General features: G+C 45.7%; 1 long non-coding RNA gene across 2 annotated transcripts in view; it reads left to right on the forward strand.

Annotated features, from left to right (window-relative positions):
- LOC128830040 (uncharacterized) overlaps positions 1-25,775 on the forward strand; it is a 63,781-nt gene that overhangs the window by 32,074 nt on the left and 5,932 nt on the right. Inside the window, exons 5-6 of one of the 2 annotated variants that reach the window (XR_008443527.1) lie at positions 4,763-4,843; positions 5,156-5,474. This is a non-coding gene — a long non-coding RNA (uncharacterized LOC128830040). Of the gene's footprint in view, positions 1-4,762; positions 4,844-5,155; positions 5,475-25,775 lie in introns of those variants that run through there. The other variant, XR_008443528.1, reaches the window with a different exon arrangement.

The raw sequence follows: 25,775 nt of genomic DNA on the forward strand, positions 1-25,775 counted from the left end.
ATATATGTACAGCACCTAGCACGAATGGGTCCTGCTCCTTGACTGGGGGACCGAGGTACTACACAAGAGAAATAACAAACAACATACCTTGTGATCAGTAATTTGTATGTGGAAGGAACAGAACCAAATTCAGAGGGTATGATGAAACACTATTAAACAATGCCCGAGTGTCTCTGTTAAGGATTGTGCCCCCCACAAAAGCCCTGTTGTCTTACCTTGATCCATCATTCATTGTATCCAGACATCAGATGATTCCATTAATCTACAGTTTTTTAAAGGTTACATACTTCCATAGATTTTAAGGCCAGAAGGCACACAGTCTGACCTAGTGTTTAACACAGGCCATAGAATTTACCCAGTTAAGCAAAAGAGATGGGGGGCGGGGGGAATGCTCCATTTACAAACAAACAATTGGTTATTTTGGCTCTCAGTATATCTGAAAATATTTAGCTGAAAGATTTAAATTCACAGGAAACTGCCCTGTGGGAAAGTGTATGCCTATGAATCTTTCAGTATCTTGGCCATACTCATTGATATAAAGGCCTTAACTCAGGCATCTTTGTTCCTTTCATAGAAGATTAGGGTTGGAAGAGACCTCAAGAGATCACGTAGTCCAGCCCCTGCTTAAAGCAGGACCAACACCAACTAAATCATCCCAGCCAGGGCTTTGTCAAGCCAGGCTTTAAAAACCTCTAAGGATGGAGATTCCCTAGGTAACCCATTCCAGTGCTTCACTACCCTCCTAGTGAAATAGTGTTTCCTAATATCAAACCTAGACCTCCCCCACTGCAACTTGAGACCACTGCTCCTTGTTCTGTCATCTGCCACCACTGAGAACAGCCGAGCTCCAGCCTCTTTGAACCCTCCCTTCAGGTAGTTGAAGGCTGCTATCAAATCCCCCCTCACTCTTCTTTTCTGCAGACTAAACAAGCCCATTTCCCTCAGCCTCTCCTTGTAAGTCATGTGCCCCAGCCCCCTAGTCATTTTTGTTGCCTCCGCTGGACTCTTTCCAATTTGTCCACATCCTTTCTGTACTGGGGGGCCCAAAACTGGATGCAGTACTCCAGATGTGGAGTGCTGAATAAGGGGAATAATCACGTCCCTCGATCTGCTGGCAATGCTCCTACTAATGCAGCCCAATATGCCGTTAGCCTTCTTGGCAACAAGGGCACACTGCTGACTCATATCCAGCTTCTCATCCACTGTAATCCCCAGGTCCTTTTCTGCAGAACTGCTGCTTAGCCAGTTGGTCCTCTGCCTGTAGCGGTGCATGGGATTGTTCCATCCTGCACTTGTCCTTGTTGAACCTCATCAGATTTCTTTTGGCCCAATCCTCCAATTTGTCTAGGTCACTCTGGACCCTATCCCTACCCTCCAGCGTATCTACCTCTCCCCCCAGCTTAGTGTCATCCGCAAACTTGCTGAGGGTGCAATCCATCCCATCATCCAGATCATTAATAAATTTAATCATTTCAGCCCACTACCTGCAAACTTGCTTGCAATGGGGTGTGTCAGATGAGTGATCCCTGCTCTCCTGACTGCTCCCAGCGAAGAATGTGACTAGGGCCCACATCCTTAAAGATATTTATGTACCTAATTCCCATTGAGGGTCTGGGCCTAAATGCTTTTTCTCGATCAGGGCCTTAGTTTCCACTGGGAGACCAGTGGTCTCAGGATATTCAAGAATCACTAGGCCAAAAGGCTTGATGCTTTGCACTAAAACCTAGTTTTCAACCAGAACCAGAAAGAAGCAGCTGAAAAATGTCAATTTGAATTTCTACTTGCTTTGTGTTGGGTGCTAGAGATAAAGAAAGTGAAGTAAAAAAAATGTTGTAATTATTTCAAAATTGGAAAGTTGTCCCCAAAAGCCCAGTTGTGTGAGTTTCTTGCAACTGGAACTGCTGCTGGGCTTTCAAACAAAAGTGAAAGACTGTATACCTTTAGTAGCAGAAGAAGAAACCAGGTCACTTCTCAGATGGTGACACTTCTGTACACTGAGCTAAATTAAAAAAGGATGGAACGTTCTTTCCTTTAGAAAGCTGTAAAATATCAAACAACTGGTTGCACACACATATACACAAAAAAAGACAAAAAAAACGCACCTGGGGAAGGGGAAAAGTCATGCAGTGAGTCATTCCAGAAGTCTTACTCATTGCCCAGCATGCTATCTGAATGCCAACAATAAGGAAAAGTCACCCCAGTTCATTGGGTAGTATAACCTTCTATTTAAAGGGAGAGCTTGGCATCTGAATCTTCTATATGGAGGTATACATTTCAGCATCAGCACAACGTGACAAGAAGCCCATATCTAACACGGTGGTAGTACAGTTGTTGCAGGAGGAAAAGTGGTGACAGATAGCTGGGGGTGGAGGAAAGGGGTCATCACCAGCCATGCGTCGGATGGTGTGAACCTCTCTAGAAACAAGCGAAAGGGTCTTATTGTTAAGATAAGTGGTAGGGTCTCAACATGTCTGAGAACCTTGGTGTGGGAATGAATTTGCATTTAATTCTCCCAATTTCTATATATTAAATAGAAAGATCACATTCAAATAGGCCTAGTGTCAGATAAAACCTTTCTTCGCGCTGTGAGCACAGTTAGCATTCTGACAAGTGCCATTGTGACAGCCTCCATCTTGGCCAACGGAACTGGAACTAACTGGGACCTTCAGAGCTGAGCATGAGCTAACAGTGCTCTCCAACTTGCTCTGTCACTTGGGCTGTAGACTCTGTGGATTGGGCCCAGAAGAGGGATTGTAATACATGTACACCAGTGAATTACACCCCATTGCTTGGAATAATAAAAATGGGGGGTCAGATTCCCTGGTGTATTCCAGCTGCTTGTTTCACTCCGGTGATGCAAAGCAGCTGTAACTCTGGGGACGTGGTCCTGAACCAGCTGTGCCCTTTCAGAAAAATGCTGCTTTTGTCAAGTACATTGTTACTGGCTGGCGAATGAGACACTTTTAAAGTTGCTAGCTGGTGAAGGCAATGCCGCTTCTGAGATGTTCTGCAGAAACATAAGTACTAGAAACATAATTATTGTTTTTAACTGAAAGCTTTGAGTCTGGAGAAGCCATTAACTTGTCAAAAATATTTGTCAAACAACATTGTGATGGAGGGGAAAAAAAACAAATTACGATGAAGATTGTCAATACATAAAAATGAACACAACAATAAAGTTAGAAAGTAGCCTTTCCTTCAGGTGCTGATGAAATCTACAAGCAAGTCGATTTTCAGTTATCAGAAATCAGTAATTAATTACCCAGGAAAGTCTTAAGATTGAAAGTAAAAAAGTTCTTTAAAGCAGCAATTTTTAAATTTGTTATAATGCTAAACCAATTAACAGCCCTACCTGAAAATCTTGAAAAAAGTTCATCTTTACTCACAGATTACGTGCTGTACATTTGAGGAAAGTATTCTGTATTCTTCAGACAAAATAAAGAGGCTGAATCCCTGCTTTAAGGGAAAAAGAAAATCCTGCCTTACCAGCACCTCCAATTTTCAGATCCAGCAGGCCAGATTCTCTCTTGTGCCAAAACCTGCTTAGCTCAGGAGAAGGGATTAAGCCATCAGGTTATAGCTCACTCATTCTTTGCTCTATGAAGACATAGTCACAGCATAGGTTAGAGCAGGCTAGGGGCTGCTGTGACCCATGCCAGCTGGCAACAGTCCCAAGGGACTGTCCTGTAGATGAGAAATGGGAAAAAAACATTGATATTGTTGTACCTGAGCCCCTAGCACACGCCCTATTTCAGATTCACACGAGTTGAGAGCTCCCCACCACTGGATGAATTTTCAACTGGTCAGATACAGCCGCTATCTATCCACTTTGCATTGGTCTTATGGCACCAAACAAACTTAAACCTGGTGGGTCTGGCTGCAGGAGAATTGCCCATTGCGAGAGACTGTTTTGCTGGTGTGGGTAGCCATAGTGGCTTCTATGCTGCCCCCACCAGTATGGGATGGGCATTCCAGGGCGAAAGGGCTGTGATTCAGATGCTGAAGTGTCTAGCTGAATTACTCTGCTGGAACAATTCTAATCTTAGGGGCCCCTGTGCAACTGGTATAAAATAGTGCAGACTTCATTCTGATTTTCACCGGGGACTGGACTGGCTCATCCAGGATCAGGGAAGTATACGGGTAGCTTATGACTTTTGCCCCTCCCTGATCCTGCATCAAGTGCGGCTCAGGTGGCCCAGAGAATCTGACCCATAGCAGGGGTGCTGGAACAATTTTTACAGTGGGGCTACTAATGACAGAAATCATGTATTTGGTGTTTGTTATTACCACTTCAAGCCAGAGGGTGTGGCAGCACCCCTAGGTCCAGCACCACTGACCCACAGTTTCTAAGGTGCTTTAAGATTCTCCTCAGTGGAAGGGCTTATATAAATAGAAGTCATTCCCTTGGTAGTTTGTTGCAAGAGTGATCTTGATTGTTTGGTAAACTGGACCAGTTCAAACAAAATGCATTTTAACGTGACCAAATGCAAAGCTACTCATCTAAGAACAAGGAACATAGGCCATAACTACAGAATGGGGGACTGTTTCCTGGAAAGCAGTGACTCTGAAAATGATTTAGGGTTCATAGTGGATAAGCAACTCAACATGAGCTCCCAGTGTACTGTTACGGCAAAAAGACCTAATGCAATCCTTGGATGTATAAACAAGAGTAGCAAGTAATAGTAAGGTGGTGATTTTTACCTCTGTTATAAAGCATTGGTGGAATATTGCATACAGTTCTGGTCTCCTTATTTTTTAAAAGGATGCTGAGAAATTGGAGAGAGCGAAAAAAGAGCCACAAAATGATTTGAGGGCTGGAGAAAATGTCTTTAAGTCTCTCACGGTAAGAAATCAATCTGTTTATCTTATCAAAAAGAAGATTGAGAGGTGACTTCATTACAGTAGTACCTTCATGGGAAAGAAATACCAAGTACGAAAAGGGTCTTGAATCTAGTGGCGAAAAGCATAACAAGAGCCAATGGTTGGAAGCTGAAGCCCGACAAATTTGAATAAGCAATTAAGCACAATCTTTTAAGAATGAGACTAACCATTGAGTGTGCTCATGCTCTGCACAGTCCTCATCATTATTTATCACTCCATCAATTTTTGTGCCAATCATAAGTCTTACCAGCAGTAATTTTATATTTATTTTCAGATCATTGATGAATATGTTGACTATCATTAAGCCCAGAACATGGGGAGACCCATCATGACCAGACTGCACAGGTACCCAAGCAGGAAACCCCACGTGCCACCCAAGCTCGGGACCAGTGTTTCACGTGTGGGCGTTCTGGACACTGGTCTAGAGACTGTCCGTACCTGGAATGTAGCATTGGGAAGATTTGGACCGCGCGAGCATGAGCACATTCTAAGCACAGGATTTGGAGAATTGAGACCTGCATTCTATTCCCAGCTCAATGTGACTTGGAGTAAATTGCTTAATCTCTCTGTGCCTGAGTTTCCTCATCCATAAAATGAGCATCACAGATACGAAATAAGGGTGTTAAGAGGCTTAATTAATGTCTCTAAAGACTAGTGAGATCCTTGAATGGAAGGTGCTATATGTAGGGCCCTACCAAATTCATGGTCCATTTTGGTCAATTTCACAGTCATAGGGTTTCAAAAATCACAAATTTCATGATTTCAGCTATTTAAATCTGAAATTTCATGATGTTGTGATTGTAGGGGTCCTGACCCAAAAAAGAGTTGTGGGGGGTCACAGTACTGCTACCCTTACTTCTGCTCTGCTGCTGCCTTGAGAGCTGGGCAGCTAGAGCGTGGCGGCTGCTAGCTGGGAGCCCAGCTCTGAAGGCAGAGCCTTTGCAAGCAGCAGCGCAGAAGTAAGGATGGCATGGTGTGGTATTGCCACCCTTACTTCTGCTCTGCTGCCTTCAGAGCTGGACCCTTGGTCAGCAGCTGCCACTCTTCGACCACCCAGCAGAAGGACAGCCCCCTAAAATAACCTTGCGACCGTCCTGCAACTCCCGTTTGGGTCAGAACCCCCAATTTGAGAAACACTGGTCTCCCCTGTGAAATCTGTATAGTATAGGGTAAAAGCACACAAAAGACCAGATTTCACGGTGGGAGACCAGGTTTCACAGTCTGTGACACATTTTTCATAGCTGTGAATTTGGTAGGGCCCTCGCTATATGAATGCAAAGTACTAGCATCATTTAAAAATTGTTAGTAAATACTTCATAGGAATATCTGCAGAATTGCAACTGAAGCTTAACTTGTAATATTTTCAGAATGATATCAATTATTGATATATTTGTAGTGAGGTCAGGCAGAGAGATTCCTCCCTCTAAACAAACAATCTGTTCATAGGAACATAGGACTGGAAGGGACTTCCTGGGCCACTGAGTCCTGTCCCCTGCTGTCACATGCAACCTCATCATATAATCTCATTGATCTATTTATCGAGCTCCTTGATTCCAAAGCTTCCCAACCAAACAATGTATTTTTTCCTTTCTATATGTTTCTTATCTTCTGGGAACTATAATACAACAGGCTGCGAATGCTGGTTTGCAGCTTTGAGAACTTCATATGGATTCCCCTTCTCTAGGAATGTCCCAAATAAATCACTTGATCTTGGTATTATTTTATTCCCCCAGAGTATAATTTGTATATTACATGATCTGCATAATTTTGAAAGACAAAAGAGGAACAATGGTGTTGGGATCTAACAGAGGAGGAACAGCTTCTGGGGATATGTAGCTGGGTCATTGTGGCAGTTAATTATTTATGTTATATATTCACTAGGTCCCATTGATCTAGGCACATAGCAAGAGCCAGTCCCTGTTCAAAAAAGCTTGTAGTCTCAATGGAGAAGTTAGACAAAGCGTGGGAGGGGAAACCGAGGCACAGAAAAGTGAAAGAAGTTGCATAATGTCACACAGCTGATCAGTTGGGGTAGAACGCTGGATAGCCTGATTCTCAGGTTGCTACTTTATCCATTGCTCACACTGCCCTTCATTATAGCTCTTAAACTTTTGTCTCATGCTAAGTTACTTTTGTGGCAATAGGTGCGTTATAAATTATTTAGCTAAAGAAAGAGAGAATCATATTAAAAGAACAATTCCCCCCCCCCTCTAAAAATGAGTCATTGTTTGCATGAAATAATCACTGAAAACTAGGAACTCTAAATTTGATTAATATTGTCTATTATATATTGATGCGGGAATAAGTGCGAATTACCCCTCAATTCTGATTACCTGAGAGGTTCCACTAGTACTTTAATTAAGAGCTACTCCATAATGGAGCTAGGTGTATAATTGAATAATACATGCATCCCCTGCTGATGGAACTCAAGGCAAGGCATTCATTAAGAAGGATTTTTTTTTTTGTTCCTGCACTTATGATGTTGAGAGCTTATTGCACTTATAGTGCATGTTTACATTATTAATAGAGATGTGCCTGATCCGCAGCCCTGGATCCAGACACCTTCATGCTTCAAAGGGTTTTGAAATCAGGATCTGAATTTTGTGGGTTGGGCCCAACTCTGTTCATTAGTTTTTCAGATTTCTTGTTGTCATTCAGTTTAGATAGGGAAGTAGATCACCCCTGAAAAAAGATATGCTTTGGAATAATGCTGGGGCAGGGGAGTGGGAAAGGAGTATTAATATGCTGACTCTTGGTTGCTTACTACATACGCCCACTAGATGGCTGACATTGGTGTGGTCATTGATTACTTATTGCATTATTTTACACACTTCTGTTTTTGAAGCTTTGTTTACTACGTGGTTTACTAATCTTCCTGATCTTCGTTAAGAAAACACTTTGCATCCCTGAATTATTCCATCTGCAGATTCAATAGTTTAAGGCCAGAAGGGGCCATTAAATCATTTAGTCTGGCCTTCTGTACAACACAGATCATAGTACGTCAGCCAAATACCTTTGATCTCAAAACAATTTACAAACACAGATGATCTAAACCTCTCAATACCCCTGGAACAAAAACAAAGCCCGGATCTTGCAGACACATATGTGCTTAACTTTATGCAAGCAGTTTCATTGAAGTCAAGGAGACTATTCCTGTGCTTAAAGTTAAGCATGTGAGAAAGGGATTGTAGGATGGGGCCAGATATTGTAGAAATGGGGAAACTGAAGGAAAGAGAAGCTAAGGCCCAGATCCTCAAAGATAACTTCCATTGCCCAAGGCCATACATACCAAATGACTGGCACAGAGCTCTAATGAGTAGGAACACCTTTTTTTGCTTTACTTCATATAGGTATTTAACTTTGAAATGCTACATTGGAATCATCATGATACTATTTAGTCACTGGTGACTACCATCTAGCATATGGTTAGTGAAAATGTAGGGCTATCATTAGCATTGAAGTATGCCTAATCACATCTTGTGTATGTTGCATTAAACTCCTGACTTAATGGGAGCAGAGATAGGCCGTCGTGCTGCACTTTATATCACAGATGGAATTTCAAATTACCAGCCACATGGGCAACTTTTATCTGCATATTCAAGCATGCTAGAGAGAGACAGCATTATATGAGCACAAGAGTTGGCACCAGGAATGTTTTGAGCTCCAATCTGGCCTCTGCCATGGTTTGCCTTTGTGACGCTACAGAGGTCTTCATGTCTCTGCTTTGGCTTTCGATCTCTGAACTGGAGATGAGCCAGTATTAGAATCCAACCTTATCTGCTGCATAGGTGTGTTGTGAGAATTGACACTAATCTATGTTTGTACAGTACAAAACGTGCTTAATAGGGATTACTATAATAGTTACAACATAAAACTGCTCCCCTCCATATCTGGGACTTCAATTGCAAGAACCATTTATTTACCATAAATCCAGTGTATTTGGTTCAGTTCAGAATGAAAATGCACATAGACAAAGTGCGCAATCCTGTTAGGTGCTGAGCGCCCTCAGTTCCCACTGCCTAGGCCGGGAGCGGATGGAACTCAGTATCTCTCAGGATTGTGCCTAGATACACATCAGCAACCTTGCTCCTTTAAATCATTTTCATACACTGTATTGCAGGGAAAGCCTTTTCTGTATTTGCCCCTTTCCCTTAACGAGGCACAAATCCTGCTACTCCCTGAAGGCTACATGAAGCTTTAGCTATAGCACTACCATCATGGAATGAAGTATTGTACATTCTGGAAAGTCATACAACCTGTGACCCTACGGAATTTGAATACCTGTCCAAACACAGTGTTTTTGTGTCAAAAACAATGTTCTCTAATTCCCCAAGAATCTAGAGAGAGCTGCTTTCTTAATTTACCTTATATCCATTTATTCCATGTTTCCTCAGCCATATATGCAAATGAAGTAAAACACAACTACCATGAATTTTTATAGAGTAATTATGTCATGTCAGTAGTTTTCACTGACGTATTTATTCTTTGTTCCCTCTGTGTGTGTGTGTGTGTGTGTGTGTGTGTGTGTAATATGCCTATCTTAAATGCTGTGACAGAAAACGCCAGCCAATGCATTTTCGTCAATTTGACTGGTTCATACGATCTAGTGGCATGTCCTGCAGCCCTTGCCTGAGCAATGAAGATCATGGTCTGCATGCCAAATTCTATAAGCTTTAAAAAGGATCAATAATGTGAAAGAAATTAAAACACAATAGCAACGAGTTGTGTATAATAGACAATATGCTATAGAGGAATACACAGGTTTGGGGAACCAGAAACGCCTGTATTCTAATTATTCTTTGTATCACAGTAATGCCTAAAACACCCCAGCCAGGATCAAGGCCCCACTGTTCAAACACATAAGAAAGTGTCCCTGCCCCACAGAAAGAGATCAGGAGGGAGAAAAGTATTATTATCCCCATTTTACTTATGCTGAAGTGAGGCACAGAGAGATTAAGGTATTACCAGAGAAAACTCTCTAGTCTCTGCTTTGTGTTTCTGATCTCCATTCTGAATAAACAAAAATCACCCCACTCTGAGATGGATGCTGCGGACCCAGAGCATGCTCAGTAAGAATTTAGGATTTTATTTTTTTAAAAAGAAGTGGGGAGCCCGTGCCCTCCCACTGCACAGGACTCTGACCCAGGGCCCTTTGGGCTACCAGTGGTCTGGCAACCAAGGCTGCTTAAGGCTGTTCTCCATGGGCCACTTCCTCTCGTCTCCCCCATTCCCTGGGTCAGCTCAGTCCAAGGCCTTCCCCTGGTGGGGAAAACCAAACCAAAAGAAGTAAGAGGGAGTTACCAATGCCCAAGGTCCATAGGATACTTCCCTCTCTGGTTGTCTCTGGGGTGGGTCCTCCCTTCCCTCAGGGAGACCCCCTTTGAGCAGCTGTATCAGAGCCTTTAGGCTTCCCTCTGCTCTGCGCTGCTGGAGCTGTGGGCTCCAAGTCTGCTCATTTCCAGCTCTGCCACTTAAATGGGCTAATTCCCTGCCTTTTAATTCCTTCAGCAGATGGAGCATTTGCTGCAGATGTGGTGTGGTGGGGTGGGGCTAGCTGAGCCCCAAATAACTCCTTAACCCCTTGTTGGACAGTCTGGGGTTTGTACACCCCATCACTCATCCTCCCCCTCAAGATGAAGCCAGGAGAGCTGGGGCCATCTGATTGCTCCCCCCCTTCCCTGGAAAATAAGTCAGCAGTCTGGTGGGTTTTCCCGGCTCGATGCTGAATTTGGAACACATAGGGCTGGAGAGACAGGTACCAGCACATCAGGTGGGAGTTTGTGTCCTGCATGGAGTTTAGCCATCTTAACAGGGCATGGTCGGTGACAAACTTGAATGGGTTTCCCAGGAGATAGTATTGGAGTGAATCTATGGCCTGTTTTACTGCCAGGCCCTCTTTCTCTATGACAGAGTAGGCCCATTCTCGTGGGAACAGTTTTTGGCTCAAATAGAGCATAGGGTGTTCCTCCCTTTTTATATCCTGAGATAAAGCAGCGCCTAAAATGATTTTTTTGGAGAAGCCCAGACTGAATAGGACCGGTTCTGTTCAGAGGATTTCTTTCAGTTTTTGAAAGGCCTTTTCACAGGCCTGGGACCAGTGCACTTTCTTGGGGCTGTTGTTCGTAACCAGATCTGTGAGAGTGGCTGCGATCATTGAGAACCTCAGTAAAAAACCGGCGGTAGTAGCCAGCAAGTCCCAAAAAACTCCTGATCTCTTTCTTGGTGGTAGGGCATGGGGTGTTGTTGAGGGCCTAAATTTTTATCTATAAGGGGCCAGATCTGGCCTTTCCCCAAAATGTATCCCAGGTAGGTTGTTTCTTCTTTCACTATTTTACATTTTGCTGGGTTTGCTGTTAGTCTAGCCTGTCACAGGCCACAACTTGTGCCAGGTGTTCTTCCTAGGTTCAGCTGTAGATGATTCCTTCATCTAAATATGCTGCAGTGTATGAGTTATGGGGCTGCAAAACCTGGTCCATAAGATGTTGGAACGTCGCAGGTGCCCCATGGAGTCAAAGGGCATAGTTCAAAACTGGTAGAAGCTGAATGGAATGGCAAAGGCATTTTTTTCTTGTGATTCTGGCATGAGTGGGATTTGCTAATACCCCTTTGTTAAGTATAAGTTACTGATATACTGAGCTTCGCGCAGCCGGTCTAACAGTTCATCCACATGGGCCATGGGGTAGGAGTAAAATTTGGAGATCACAGTAACCTTCCTGAAGTTGATGCAAGACCAGATAGTGCCATCTGGCTTTGGGACTAATACGACAGGGCTTCATTACTTGATGTGGGGTTCCTCACTGACCCCAAACTTCAATGTGGTCTGGACTTCCTGTTTTACGGACTCACACACTTCCAGGGAAGAGGCAGGGAGTTCTCCTGGATGATCTGTCCAGGTTTGGTCTGGATGTGGTCGTGTGTGAGGTGGGTCCTTCCTAGTTGGGAGGAAAACACTATCGAGAATGCTTTCATTAGGCTCTGCATCTGGGACCATTGTTCAGGGAGAAGTTGTTCCCTCACTTGTATAACCCCTGGGGACAGGGCACAAGGTACTTGGGGCCCAGTTCTGGGTCAGGGGGGGTACGGGGTGATGAATAGGCTTTCTCATTCTTCCCACACCTTCAGCAGCTTGATGTGATAGACCTGGGTGGGCTTCCGTTTGTCGGGCTGTCTAACCTCATAATTGACTGGCCTGACTTGGTGAACAATTTCTTAGGGCTCCTGCCACTTGGTCAGTAGTTTAGACTCTGTACTCAGGAGTAGCAGGAGGACCTAGCCTGAAAGTACATACCTGTGCTCCCTTGTCATAGGCACATTCCTGAGTCTGTTGTGTAGTGAGGAGGTTTTCTTTAGCCAATTCTCCCACAGTTTCAAGTCTCCCCTTGAGTCTCAACACATACTGTAGGACATTCGGAGTTTGTCCTTCTCACATCTCCCAGACCAGGTTGAGGACTCCCTGGGGCCATCTCCCATACAAAAGCTTGAATGGAGAGAAGCCAGTAGAGGACTATGGGAGTTTCCAAATGGCAAACAGGAGGGGGGGGGGAAATCAGTCGATCCCAATGACGCAGGTCTTCTGACCTAAACCTTTTCAGCATCCGCATCAGGTTTTGGTTGAAACGTTCAACCAGACCATCCATTTGCGGGTAATAAACTGAGGTACAGAGGCTCTTTATTTTCAGAGGATAACAGACCTGTTTCATCAAGCAGGAAATAAAGTTCGTGCCTTGGTCGGTGAGAATCCCCTCGGTTACTCCTACTCGAGCAAAGACTTTCAATAGATCTGTGGCAATAGTCTTTGCATTGGTGTTACATAGTGGGATTGCCTCAGGATAGCGAGTAGCATAACTTACTATCACCAATAGGTGTTTGTATCCGGTGGGAGGGGCGGGGGGCGACAAGGTCTACCATTCATTCCCGTTCTGTTGAGGGGTCCCTCTGGAGTCAAACACTGGCTCCGAAGCAGGAGTTAGAGCTGTCTCAACTGCCAGATAGTTTTATGGTGTCGGTAGGTGACTCTGGTCGATGTCTGAGCACCCAGTCTGTACCCCCTTTCAGGAGGATTTGGGCAAACTGTTCCACCAGGATTAATTCGGTCACTTCTTCTCTGGTCCGCCCTTCTAGCTTTAGCTACCTCCAACACAGGTCTCACAGTTTCTGGGCCATAACCCGGGGTCGGGCCCCTGGAGGGTACCTCTATCCCCGGAACCTCCAGCGGAAGGACTCCTTGATGATGTTGACGTAGCCCATCTTTGTGAGCTTCATGGGTACTGATGGGGCTCTTGGGCTTGGGTCCAAGCCCCCTGATGGAGAAGCTCCAGAGGACCCCTGGGGGCTGAATCAACACCATGACTTGTTGAACTAACCTTTGCTGTTGTTGCTGCTGCTGGGTGGCCATTTGCTGCAGGAGCTGTTGCTGTTTTTGCTGCTGCGCTGCCTGCTGCTACTGCTGCTGGTTCTCATTCATCCATTTCAGCAACTGTTCTATCATCACTGGCCTACCAGCCTATGCTGTTCTAAATCAGTCTGTTTGGCCACCTAGGTCAGTCAATCCCTCCTTCTCTCAGGGGTGGGATGTTGCCCACATTCTCCACCAATTTGTAATGGTCTTCACTCAGGGTCTGGTTGGGGAGCATGGCCTAGTGGTCACGGCCACAACCCCTGACTGCCAAGGGGGTTGTGGGGAGGGGAGCCCAGGCTCTCCCACTCCACCGGGCTCTGACCCAAGGCCCTTTGGGATACCAGTAGTCTGGTAACAAAGGCTGCTTAAGGCTGTCCTTTCTGGGCCTCTTTCATTGCCATCCACTCCAGTCTCAGCTCAGTCCAAGTCCTTCCCCTGGTGGGGAAAACCAAACCAAAAGAAGTAAGAGGGAGTTACCAATGCCCAAGGTCCATAGGATACTTCCCTCTCTGGTTGTCTCTGGGGTGGGTCCTCCCTTCCCTCAGGGAGGGCCCCTTTGGGCAGCTATGTCAGAGCCTTTAGGCTTCCCTCTGCTCTGCTTTGCTCTGCTGGAGCTGTGGGCTGCAGGTCTGCTCACCTCCAGCTCTACCACCTAAATGAGCTAATTCCCTGCCTTTTAATTCCTCCAGTAGATGGAGCATTTGCTGCAGGTGTGGCAGGACGGGGCTGGCTGAGCCCAAATCAATTCCTTAACCTCTTGTTGCCCAGTGTGGAGTTTGTACAGCCTATCACCCGAGGCCTAGAGAGAAGATTCTTTGGGATCCACCCCAAATGCATCTAACTTATTTACATAAGAACATATTGGGTCAGACCAAAGGTCCATCAAGCCCAGTATCTTGTCCTCTGACAGTGGCCAATGACAGGTGACCCAAAGGGAATGAACAGACAGGTTATCATCAAATGATCCATGCCCTGTCACCCAATCCCAGCTTCTGGCAAACAGAGCCTAGGGACAGAGGCTAGGGACATTTACATCAAGTGTGTGTGCGCGTGTGTGTGGGGAGGACCATTCAGTTCCACCCAGCCTACTGCTGCAGGAGTGACAGCCAGTTGCTTCTTTCTTTCAACCTTCATGATCAGTTTACATTTTCCATGTCATCTTTGCAAAGAGGAGGGCGTGAAACAAACTTTTTATATGAAATGACAGGTGAAATGCTCCTTGAAGGAGTCCAGAGGCTGCTTCTATTAACCAGAGGCTCACACAGGCCCCTTCCAACCCATTGTATCGAATATTGCCATTGTGTGTGTTCAGAAATCATGAGTCAGAGCTGCCCATGAAGTTGGCTTTGAAATCACATAATTTCAAAGACACCACATTTGGTGGGGTTATTTGCCTTCAGGTTTTCGAGCCTTTCGGAGTTACAATTTCAAGGTTTTTTCCACAACCAGGAAGGCTAGAAACTTACATTAAAAACAAACAAAGAGACACGCACAAAAACAGATTCTCCTGTAATTTCAAGACTCCAGGAATTGGGGCTTTAAGAAAACCACCAAATATTACAGGACTGCCAGTAAAATAGCAAGAGTTTAATTTTAAAATGACCTCTCTTTGGGATCCACCCTTTGGTACTGGGTGCAGAGGGAATGATATCGTTCATTGGATCATGGGCCTTTTCATTCTTGCTGGGAGTTGAGTGGCTCCCTGTGTCTGTGGATAGAAAACTAATGACTCCAGCTCCAGGGTATTTTCTGCTCTCTCCTTAACAGCTTAATTCGAGGGGTTTACGTGCAACATACAAATGGGTATCTTTCCATTGGCTTCAATGGATTTTGGATCAGGACCTAAGGTTCAGATCCTCAAAGGTATTTAGGTTTTTAACTTCATTAAAATCAATGGAAATTAGAAGCTTAAATACCCTTGAGGATCTGTGCCTAAGTCATCATATACAATAGTCAGTTAAAGCTTAACTCTTCCCCCTTCATTCTAAACACAGCACTAGTGATGACTGGAACAGAAAATAGGGGTTCATCTCGATCTGCTAAATGGAGGTAAAACCACAACTTGCCCTGTCTATACCAGACATTTACAGCATCTTAGAAATCACATTTTAAACACACCCCCCTTTTCATAGTGTCGAGAGGGCATAAGAGGGCTCTCTTCCTTAAACAAACTCAGGAGTGTGCATGCAATCCCTCCTGGGGGAAAAGTTTTTATAAGCTACCTGAAGAGGTCCTTTTATGGTACTTCTTCCTCTTTGCTACAGAGACATGGATTTTTAAAGACCCACAGGATGAAAAGAACATATCGATAGTGGAAAACGTTGAGCCACCTTTGGTGTTTGAATTAGCTACCAGCAACTTCCCCCGAGCTGTCTAATGTTGGAAGAACCCCAGGAATGCTGACATTCAACTTGCTTAGAAGGGGAGATACAGATGGCTACTGAGTCTATTTCTGTGAGCATGAAAATCAAGGGCAGGGAGAGGGAGCAAGACTAGCACAGCTTCGCTGTATTTCCTCTCAATGTCATGGATGCCAAGATCTGAATGCTATTAAACAGGGAAATCTAGTGGGAGGTGGAATCGGGACCTCCCCTTTTGATCCACTGAAATACATTAGATTAAAAGAAGATTTTTGGATGAAAAGAGAGGGAAGCGGGTGCATTTCATTGCTAATCAAGGACAAAACCAAACCAAAACCAACCCCCAAACAGGGCATTCTCTGCTAAATAGGGACAGCTGGAATGTACTGTACCGTATGTAAAGAATCCAATCAGACTTTCTACTGGGGGAAAAAAAACAATAAAAAAACAATTTACTTGAGCAACAGCCAAGTTGCAAGAGAACAGATTGAAATACCCCAAAATATAATTTCTGATTGTTTATAGCAGTGTCATTTTAATTTCCCTCTCTAGGATACCCAGGGGCTATTGACAGAACCACATCCAATAGCATTTCTCATTGAAAGGTGGGATGGATGCATCTATTTTTGAGTAATATATTTTATTTCTTTTCAGTTTTCATAAATCAGTGCATACCAGACCAAACCTTCAACCTATCGCACATTTCTTCGTGAGACAAAGAATGAGGGAAAAGATGAGGATGGCTTGTTCTGAAATGTCTAGATTAAACTTTATTTTTTTTATTTTTATATATGGAAATATACCTATCTCCTAGAACTGGAAGGGACCCTGAAAGGTCGTAGAGTCCAGCCCCCTGCCTTCACTCAGGACCAAGTACTGATTTTGCCCCAGATCCCTAAGTGGCCCCCTCAAAGATTGAACTCACAACCATTGGAAGGGATAGCTCAGTGGTTTGAGCATTGGCCTGCTAAACCCAGGGTTGTGAGTTTAATACTTGAGGGGGCCACTTGGGGATTTGGGGCAAAATCAGTACTTGGTTCTGCTAGTGAAGGCAGGGGGCTGGACTCAATGACCTTTCACGGTACTTTCCAGTTCTATGAGATAGGTATATCGCCAAGTAAAACTGCAATGTTGGATAGTGGTTTATTCATAGGTTTGGGAGAAATTACAGCACTAGAAAGTCCAATTCATCATGGGCCAGATCCTCCTACATACCTTTGGAGATTTGGGCCCATGTGCCTTGACTAGTGCAACAACCTTTGCAGCCATATTAGACCTACTCTATGTGCTCTTCAGAGATAGGCATTGATTAACATCAAGGGCCAAATTCTGCCTTTGATTACACCATTGCTTTATTCAGGCTTGAGCACATGCCCCAACGGGCTCGATCCTGCAAAATCCTGAGCGCTCTGGCCCCAGTCCTGCAAAGCACTTAAACAAATGCTTAAATTTAAGCACATGCATAATTCCATTGACTTCATTGAGCGTGGAGGGCAGTCAGCACCTTCCAGGACTGAGACATAAGAGGACAGTCCTGCTCTTACTGAGGTCAGTAGTGAAACTCCCATTGACTTTAATGGGTACAAGAATGGGCCCTAGGGCCTGAATCTGCAAGATGCTGAATGCCGTCAGCTCCTGTTGAGGTCAATGGGATTAAAGCAGGAGTTGAGGGTGCTCAGAACTTTCTAGTACATGCTCAGTTCCTTTCAGGATCAGACCAGAGATATTTAAGGGAACCATTTTCTTTTGAGCGGGAAGGATCATGGTGGGTTGCGTTGACTAGATCTGTTTGTGAAATGAATGCAGAGCTCAGTGAAGGGTCCAAGTAAACCTGTCCTCTTTTCAGTTGTACCAGCTATGTCCTCCCTGAATTATCTAAACCTAGGACGATCCCATAGCAAATGTGATTAGAGCACGCCCAGATATGATTTACTACACCAGCCTTTGTTTGTTCTGGCAATTCTGGCTGAGTACATTTGGACCAATGTCCAATGTGAACAAAAACAATTCTCTGGCACATTAAATGTGGTTTTAAATCCAAGGGGTAGTTTTGACAATTTGAACAGTTAATGGCCCATATGGGTTGTGCAATTGAAATCTGGCTGTTCCTCTCTTGACTACAGAGTGTATACACGGCCAGGAAGGATGGCCGTGTGGTAAAGGCACTGGACTGAGGAGACTACCTTCTATTCTGGCCTCTGCTGCAGAGTTTATGTGTGGTTTAAAGCAAGTCACTTAATATCGCTGTGCTTCAGTGTTCTAAAACAGGAATTATGGTAATACTTATGTAACATTTACCTGATCCCCTCCTAAGTAAACCTTTCCCCCAAATGTGGAACTAATGTAACCTATGTAGAAGAAAGATAAGTCAATTTACTTACCAATTCTGTGCTACAGAATTTCTCTAAAGTATTTTCACAGACCATGAATTCCTAACCTTGCAAGTATCAGAAGGGTAGCCGTGTTAGTCTGGATCTGTAAAAAGCGACAAAGAGTCCTGTAGCACCTCATAGACTAACAGAAGTATTGGAGCATAAGTTTCATGGGTGAATACCCACTTCATCAGACGCATGTGGTGGAAATTTCCAGAGGCAGGTATAAATATGCAGGCAAGAATCAGTCTAGAGATAACCAGGTTAGTTCAATCAGGGAGCATGAGGCCCTTTTCTAGCAGTTGAGGTGTGAACACCAAGGGAGGAGAAACTGCTTTTGTAGTTGGCTAGCCATTCACAGTCTTTGTTTAATCCTGAGCTGATGGTGTCAAATTTGGAAATGAACTGAAGTTCAGCAGTTTCTCTTTGAAGTCTGGTCCTGAAGTTTTTTTGCTGCAGGATGGCTACCTTTAAATCTGCTATTGTGTGTCCATGGAGGTTGAAGTGTTCTCCTACAGGTTTTTGTATATTGCCATTCCTAATTCCTAATGTCAATATACAAAAACCTGTAGGAGAACACTTCAACTTGCAACAGAAAAGCTGAATGGTTGATCCATTACACACATTGAATCTATTTCCCCATGTTAAGTATCCTCACACCTTCTTGTCAAACTGTCTTAAATGGGCTATCTTGATTATCACTACAAAAGTTTTTTTTCCTCTTGCTGACAATAGCTCATCTTAATTAATTAGCCTCTTAGAGTTGGTAGGGGAACTCCCACCTTTTCATGTTCTCTGTTTCATATACACATATATCCTCACTATACGTTCCATTCTATGCATCTGATGAAGTGGGTTGTAGCCCACAAAAGCATATGCTCAAATAAATTTTTGTTAGTCTCTAAGGTGCCACAAGTACTCCTGTTCGTTCATTTGCATATTTGACACCATCAGCTCAGGATTAAACAAAGACTGTGAATGGCTAGCCAACTAGGCCTCATCCTCCCTGATTGAACTAACCTCGTTATCTCTAGACTGATTCTTTCCTGCATATTTATACCTGCCTCTGGAAATTTCCACTACATGCGTCTGACATAGTGGGTATTCACCCACGAAAGCTTATCCTTGCAAGAAACTACAGCAGGATTTTCTGTAGGAAAGGAAATTATAATAGGATTCACCTTCTTTCCCTCCTTAGGAATCCAGTACCAATCTTTACCATAAGACAGTTACGCACATATAGTTAATAATTTCCTATTCCTTTTTATGAATAACACTAGAAAAAAAATTGTTACAGAACAACAGTTACAATGCCCCCTAACTACACGAACATGACTAACTAGAAATGTGTTTCCTTTTAAAATGAAGACTATAACACAGGGTTTAAACCCAAAGATATATGTATTTATAAAACCTTACAATATAGATACAGGGATTGGGACATCTGACAAGGGAGATCTTCTGCTTTCATGTAGGCTCATGCTGGGTATTATATTGACAATTAAATAAAACATTTAGTTGTATCACATAACCAATTGTTTCAGCATCCACACTATTTAGCACATACATAACTTCAAATAAGAAAAAAAACTTGACAATGACTGTAGCTGTTGGTAGGGTTGCCAACTGTCTAATCACACAAAACCCAAACACTCTTGCCCCACCCCTTCCCCAAGGCCCTGCTCCTGCCCCAAGGCCCCACCCCACTCACTCACTCCATCCCCCTCCCTTTATCGCTCACTCTTCCCCACCCTCACTCATTTTCACTAGGCTAGGGCAGGGGGTTGGGGTGCAGGAGGGAGTGTGGGCTCTGGGCTGGGGCTGAGGGGTTCGGAGCGTGGGATGAGGCTGCAGGCTGAGCCAGGGGCAGGCGGTTGGGGTGCAGGAGGGGGTACAGGGTGCAAGCTCAGGGAAGGAGTTTGGGTGTGGGAGGGGGCTCAGGGCTGGGGCAAGAGGTTGGGGTGCAGGCTCTGGGAGGGAGTTGGACACAGAAGAGGGCTCCAGGCTGAGGTAGGGGGTTTGGGTGCAGAAGGGGATGAGGGGTGTGGGTTCCAGCTGGGAGGCACTTACCTCAGGTGGCTCCCAGTTGGCATTGCAGCGGAGCTAGGGCAGACTCCCTGCCTGCCTTGGCCCCCCGCCACTCCCAGAAGGGGAAAGCATGTCCCTGTGGGGAAGGGGAGGTGGGCCGGGGGCTCATTGCACCTGCAAACACTTCCCCCGCAGCTCTCATTGGCCACAGATCCCGGCCAATGGGAGCTGCGGAGTCAGCACTTGGGGTGGGGGCAATGGTGGACACCCACTGCCCTCCACCCCCGGGGACGCAGAGATGTGCGGGCCGCTTCTGGGAGCAGCATGGGGCTAGGGCTGACAGGGAGCCTGCCTTAGCCCCGCTGCACCGCCAGACTTTTAGCTCCTGAAATCTCCTGGTTTGGCTTTGGTAGCCTCCAGGAGATAGGGCCTGATTCCAGGAGACTCCCGGCGAAACGAGGAGGGTTGGCAAGCCTAGCTATTAAGCACACACTGTGTCTTCGGTTCAGTGATGTAATACACCTTGCAAAGACATTTTGCCTCCCGTCTGTGATTCCTCCTTATTAGTGTTTCTGAGTCTCAATCTCACTGACTTCTATAAAGATACAGGAAACTGTGTTGAGATCCAACCCACAGATTCAGTCTGGGTTATCCCTGGCAGTTCTATCTTCTCCCTGCAGGCAGAGCCGGCTCTAGGTTTTTTGCTGTCCCAAGCAAAAAAAAATTTGGCTGCCCCCCATCCCAGCCCTGGGCTCCTCGTTGGACCCCCCCCCTGCTGCCCCAGTCCTGGGCTCTTCCCCCCCCCCCAACCACACCTCCTGCCACCCCAGCTCTGGGCTCTATCATTCCCCCCCACCATTGCCCTACACACACACCTCCTGCCGCCCCAGCCCTGGGCTCTCTCCCCCTACAACTGCAACCTCCTTCCACCGCAGCCCTGGGTCACTGGTAACTCGCTCCCACGGTGGGTCATTCAGCAGGAATTTTAGATGTGCACAGAACACAGACAGGATTGGTTCCCATATGGTTACAGAACTGCAGTAAAGTGGAACAATTTTCAGCTTGTGTGACTGGAGGATATCTGGATGCATATTATAAGACTGTCCTACATAAATAATAAAGGCACCTCAACTTTTCTTCATTCTTTTGTTCCTCTCTTTCTTTCTATGGGGAATTTGCCAATGCAATATCACTGTCTTCCTTTTAAACAAACAAACAAACAAACAAACAAAAAAGCAATGGCTGTTGAAAATAGCAATTCCAGTCCTAATAACCACTGGGAAGCATTTCTTGCTCAATTTTATCCTACTTTTTCTACAGCAAGTTACAGTGGATCAGTATATTTGATTTGGGAGAAATGAAGTAACAGCTGCCCAAACTGAGCTTGAGCACTCCTGAATTTTGAGGTGTTCAAATCTGGAAGGCAGGTGCTGGGGGGGGAGGGGGCTGTGGCTCTGCGGGGGAGCACGGCAGCATGTATGCAGCAGTGTGCCTGGCGTTGCGTGGAGCCAGACACGCTGGTCTGAGTGGCACGGTAAGGGGGCTGGGGGGTTGGATGGGGCGGAGGTTCAGGGGGGGCAGTCAGGGGCAGGGAGAAGGGGGGGTTAGATGGGTCAGGGGTTGGGGGGGCAGTCAGGGGACAGGCAGCGATTGGATAGGCATGGGAGTCCTGGGAGTTTGTCAGGGGACAGGTAGGGGGTGGGGTCCTAGGGGGAAAGTTGGGGGGGTCTCAGGAGGGGGCAGTTGGGGACAAGGAGAAGGGAGGCTTAGATAGGGGGTGGGATCCTGGGGGGCAGTTAGGGGCAGGGGTCCCGGGAGGGGGTGATCAGGGGACAGGGAGCAGGAGGGGTTGGATGGGTTGGGGTTTCTGTGGGGGGCAGTCGGAGGGAGTGGATGGGGGCAGGGTGGGACTACCCTCCCTCCCCTTGGAGTGTCCTATTTTTTGAATGTTAAAATATGGTACCCTACCTTCACAGTGCAGCTCTCCATTCACTGCAGCATGAGGTCTCAGCTACCTCACTCCCTCCCCCTCTTTCCTGTTGGTAGTGGCCAAGGGAATGCTGGGAAATGTAGTTCTTTCCCTGCTCCAGGGCTGGCTCTATAGGCAGGGAGCTAACCAAGGAACTACAGCTCCCAGGGCCCCCTGTTGGTTCTCAGCTCCCATGCTGGATCCCTGCTGCCCCTGCAAATGGGCTGCCCCAAGCACGTGCTTGCTTTGCTGGTGCCTAGAGCCCCTGCCTGCAGGGCTGGGCTGGATCTGACAGGTGCTCAACATGGCTGCCAGTGCTGTACACCTGACGGAACTCACTACTGCATGACCAGGATCTTCCAGCTTCTTTGTGTGTACATGCTGGCAAAACGTGTGTACATGCAGGGATATCTGCCCTTAATGAAGCCTTTCACACCAGCTTCAAACAGCTACTGAGCATGGTTAACAGCTTCCTGCGCTCCCTCTCCTGTGCTGAAACAGCAACTACTTTGCAGTCACTCAAGGCTCTATACCGCCACCTTGTCTGGGAATGTTTCTATATCAGCTCAGAGCAAGTAAAAACAGCAGTTGTAATTACAGTAATAAGTGTTTTTGACTGAACACCATGAAATAAGAAAAATAAAAGGGGATTACATGAACATAACATTTTCTGCCATCACACTGCTCACTCTGCTTGCATATCCTATACCTTGTGTCTGTTTAGATCAGGGGTGGGCAAACTTTTTGGCCCAAGGGCCACATCAGGGTTGCAAAACAGTATGGAGGGTCGGGTAGGGAAGGCTGTGCCTCCCCAGACAGCCTGCCCCCTGCCCCCTATCTGTTCCCTCCCACTTCCTGCCCCCTGACTGCCCCCCTCAGAACCCCTGACCCATCCAATCCCCTGCCATCCCCTGAACGCCCCCCTCGTGGGACCCCCCGCCCCTAATTGCCCCCCTGGGACCCCACCCCCTATCCAACTCCCTCGGGACCCCACCCTCTATCCAACCCTCCCCCCCAGCCCCTTTCGGAATGTGGCCCTGCGAACATGGGCAGAGGCCTCAGGAGGAGCAGGGGCAGCCGCGCAGCCAGAGAGAAGCAGTGGTTTCCCCTTTAAAGCGCCGCTTCTCTCCGGCCGGCTGCGCGGCCGCCCGGTGCTTCTCCTGAGTCCTCCGGCCGCGTTCCCACCATCCGCACCTCCTGCCTGCTCCCCTGAGGCTGCAGGTGAGCCTCCCTCCCGGCTCTCCCCTGCTCCCCCCCTCCCTGCGGGGGGTGCACCGGTGCTGAGCTGCCTGGTGGCGCAGTGAGCTGAGGCTGCAGAGGAGGGGAAACAGCAGGGGAGGGGTCAGGGGCTAGCCTCCCCAGACGGGAGCTCAGCAGTCAGGCAGGACAGTCCTGCGGGCTGGATGTGGCCTCCGGGCAGTACTTTGCCCACCTCTGATTTAGACTGTAAGCTCTTTGGGGCAGGGACTGCCTTACTCTGTGGTTGCACTGTACCTACCACAATGAGGTTACTGTAATATACACGATTAAGAATGATCCTGAGACTGCCAGCAGTGCAAAGCATTATTGCTATTACTACACTTGTTTTAATACATTGCTAGGCAGTAAATATATAGGAAGCAGGGGCGGCTCTATGTTGTTTGCTGCCCCAAGCACAGCAGTCAGGCGGCCTTTGGCAGCACGCCTGCGGGCAGTCTGCAGTCATGCAGATTTGGCGGCATTTCTGTGGGTGATCTGCCGGTCCTGCGGCTTCAGCGTACCCGCCGCCGTATTGCCGCAGGAATCATGGGGCCAGTGGACCTCCCACAGGCACTCCGCCATAGGCTGCCTGACTGCCACCCTCACAGCGATTGGCACGCCGGTCCCTGCAGCTTGCCGCCCCAGGGCTTGCTGCGCTGGTGCCTGGAGCCACCTCTGATAGGAAGAGCTGCAGAATTGCTAGTATTGACACAAGCTCCACTTGTTTATCATTTTTAAAGTATTACATCAGTGATTTATTTGCAGTGGAGTAAGCCAAGGAAATTCCTGACTCTGTATGAGTCTGTTCCTTGGCTCCATATATTCAAGAACTTCTGAACCAGCAAAATGAATTTCCTTCCTTTTTATAAATACATAGCATAATGATAATGGAATCCACAAAATATAAATTGGTTCTACTATTGCATAAATTGATTACAATATGCTGTTCTCCTTGGTGTACATTTTTTACATGACTTATCTTTCTATCTATCTAGATTCTTATATGGTACATACAACTTTGGCATCTGTATTACAAACCATACACACAGAAATATATTTCTCTCTTTCCCACTCCTCCAGAGTCATTGAGGCCTGGACTTTGTTTTGGGCTGCGTTTTGTGGTTTTCTTTTTTAATTGTGGTTTATTTATTTATTTATTTATTTATTTATTTTAGAAATGTGGCTTTAAAATGGGTAGGATTTGTTGATTTAAGGATATTTATTTTGCATATTTTGGCATGTGATATTGACAATTTGTGTTTTAATGGTTTATAAAGCTTTAACTTTTTGAATCTCAGTGTCTACCATTATTAAATAATTATGTGATTCCCCCATAATTTCTCACATCTGTGAACATTTACATAAATAAAAATAAAAAAAATGCTTAAATAAACATCAATGTTATCCATCAACATTATAAAAAAACAGAAATTCTGTCAAGCCTGTTTATAGCACATCATTCATTTATGGATGTTTCTCCCCAGCATTACATGTTTCTTGGAGTTACAAACTGTACCTCCAGATCCCTGTATATTTTAATACCGGAAGCCACCACCAAATGTTGGTGTGATGAACTGTTAAAGTATGAGATGCATGGGATATAATGTCTCTGTGGCTGGATGAAAGATCTATGATGAGATTATATAGACTGTCTGTGGCTATGGTGAATGCATCTTTTAACCCTTCAGGGCAGGGAATAACAGCAAATGCAATTCTGTGATCCATGCTGAAAGCAAGAGTATTGAATGTACTTTGGAAAAACTTATCTACAATGCAAGGAACTAGTGAAGTCAAATGCCGTGTGCTGTTCCAATTGACTTATTACACAAATTGCATGCCAAAAAGGGGAAACATACAGCAGAGGGCAACCAGAATGATAACACGGCTCAAGGACTCTGGCATTCAACCAGAATGGAAAATCTACAGTGGATTATTTGGAAAGTAGGAGGGCCTCATTAAGGTAAACACAATTCTGAGGGGACTAGAGAAGATAAATGCTATAAGGCTATTATTAGCTTATGTCAAATACAGGAACAGCAGGAGAACAGCAGAGGCACACACTTAAGTTACAGTCCAGGCGCTAAAGGCATTTAAGGGGAATTCCTTAGAGAGAGCATAGTTAATGTATGGAATGTACAGGCACAAGCAGCAGTTGAAACAAACAGGGTAATAAGAACTATAGAACTAGTAAGAGGAAAATATTGTGGAAGGGCAACTTAATGCCCTGATTCAACAAGGTACTTAAGCATGTGCCTAAATCAACTGTAAGCAATGGGGCTGCTGAATTGGGGCTTAAAGCAGGAACAGACCCATTGTGATGCCCAATGGCCAAGGCAGACTAGGGGGCAATCCAGAGCAGTGATCAAGTGTGTGCAGGTGTTGGGTAGCTGAGAGGTCAATCAGTATCAGAGGCCATCACGGGCAATAGTCAGAGTTCTGACAGGGGTCAATTGCCAGAAGATCCCATGTAAGGGGCCCAGTCAGAGAGACGAGAAGGCAAGGCAGAGTCAGGCAAGGTAGGAACCAGC

The sequence above is a fragment of the Malaclemys terrapin genome, chromosome 1 (genome assembly GCF_027887155.1).
Source record: "Malaclemys terrapin pileata isolate rMalTer1 chromosome 1, rMalTer1.hap1, whole genome shotgun sequence".
Taxonomy (NCBI): domain Eukaryota; kingdom Metazoa; phylum Chordata; order Testudines; family Emydidae; genus Malaclemys; species Malaclemys terrapin.